The sequence below is a fragment of the Austrofundulus limnaeus genome, unplaced genomic scaffold (genome assembly GCF_001266775.1).
Source record: "Austrofundulus limnaeus strain Quisiro unplaced genomic scaffold, Austrofundulus_limnaeus-1.0 Scaffold3, whole genome shotgun sequence".
NCBI classification, from domain to species: Eukaryota; Metazoa; Chordata; class Actinopteri; order Cyprinodontiformes; family Rivulidae; genus Austrofundulus; species Austrofundulus limnaeus.
Genome location: NW_013952405.1, coordinates 3,560,963 through 3,562,491, shown reverse-complemented (window position 1 = coordinate 3,562,491; position 1,529 = coordinate 3,560,963). Strand labels below are relative to the sequence as shown.

The following is a 1,529-nucleotide window of genomic DNA, read 5'->3' as shown; positions in this document are numbered from 1 at the left end:
TGTGTGTGTGTGTGTGTGTGTGTGGGGGGGGGGGGGGTTAATATTATTAAGCACATTACCATGTGCAGTGTGGTGTGAAGGACTGTCTGTTACTTGCTGCTGTCCACATCAATCATCCAGCCACTTGTTTGGATCCACCCCAGAGTGCTGTAGGTTAGGGTTTCACCTGTGAAGACACAGACGGATATCAGGCCTCATTAAAGCCGCTCCATCAATCACAAAATCCAGCGTATGAGTCCTAAACTCATGCATGCTCAGATCATTTTGCTTTATTCATCATGCTGGCTTCAGACACTTTTACTTTAGTCATAAACTTTTTGTCAACTCTTCTCTTCGTCAACAATTCCCCCTTGTGCTTTTGCATACCATTTAATTCTCCCCCTTCCTCGTTTCTCCCCTGCAAGTGCTCCCCCTCTGCTTTAATAATAAATAAGATGCAGCTAAGACGCTAAAGAATACGTGGAGGGGGGGGGAGGATGCTGGGACTCACCAGTGTTTGGGATAAGTGTCTGTGCCAAAAAACCCTCAGAAAAATCTCTCTCCTGGCAGAGCACAATGTCCTAGAGGCGTTGCACTCTTCACCTGCCTCACTTTGCAGTGGTTTGCAATAGTCTAGGCACCCCAGACTTACTTCTAGCGCCTCTGCCAAATCCAACTCAGCAGGACAGCAATGGCTCCACCCTCTGACCTTCACTTTCTCCATCTCACTCACAAACACAAGTCTCCACACAATGTAGAATAAATTWACCATATGATGTAGAAGAAGCATCAGCCAGTCAAAGAACTTGGGGTTTTATCTGTGCATATTTGTCCCTYGAGTCACAACTACACTGATACAGTATAACACATTTATTGGCTGTGATCCTRCACTGGCCAGTGTGCTGATAACCCTGAAGTATTGCTGAGCTGTGAGAAAGAGAGAAACAATTACTTACACAGGAAACAGAAAAGCAGCATTGATCAAACGGTGTCATTTTACAGGTGCTGAAACTGAAGGGCACAAGGCTYCAAAGTAACATAATGTCTCTGCATCATCACTGCTACATGATGTTTGCCCCCCTCCATGATGTCAGTACATTTAAAGGGGCAATATCATGTAAAATCAACTTTTTTGAGTTTTATATCATGTTATAATGTTATACTCTCATGAAAAAACAGGCCCAAAGCCTTGCTCTGACTCATTCATGCATGTTTGAGAAATCCTGCAGCGTTTTTAGGCAGCCATGCTGAGGAGCAAAACGACGGGTGGGGACCAGGAACGCCCCTGGGACGTGTCTTTAAGTCAAACTTCCTCACGGAGGAGCGCCCCCCACCCTCCCCACACACCCGCCCAGGCGCCCATGACTCCTGCAGGCTCTCGGGTGAAAGTGAAAGTGAAACTTAACTGTCTGCTGAGCTCTCAACATTAGTTCTCACTCAGTGAARYWHTTTTCAGATTAAAAATACCTTTGAGGAAATGTATTTTCAGATGCCAAGTAAACTGCATCATGGCAGCGATGGGACAGAAGCAGAAGGAGGTTCTTAAAGAG

General features: G+C 45.6%; 1 protein-coding gene and 1 long non-coding RNA gene across 3 annotated transcripts in view; one reads left to right on the top strand and one right to left on the bottom strand.

Annotated features, from left to right (window-relative positions):
• The window catches only part of LOC106523990 (uncharacterized), an 8,027-nt gene extending 6,745 nt beyond the window's left edge, over positions 1-1,282 (bottom strand). The window contains exons 1-2 of the long non-coding RNA XR_001310961.1: positions 1,272-1,282; positions 719-722 (exon numbers count right to left, since the gene is read on the bottom strand). This is a non-coding gene — a long non-coding RNA (uncharacterized LOC106523990). The remainder of the gene's footprint in view (positions 1-718; positions 723-1,271) is intronic.
• Positions 1-1,529, top strand: part of cacna2d3a (calcium channel, voltage-dependent, alpha 2/delta subunit 3a) — a gene marked incomplete in the record, with an annotated part of 131,079 nt that overhangs the window by 8,339 nt on the left and 121,211 nt on the right.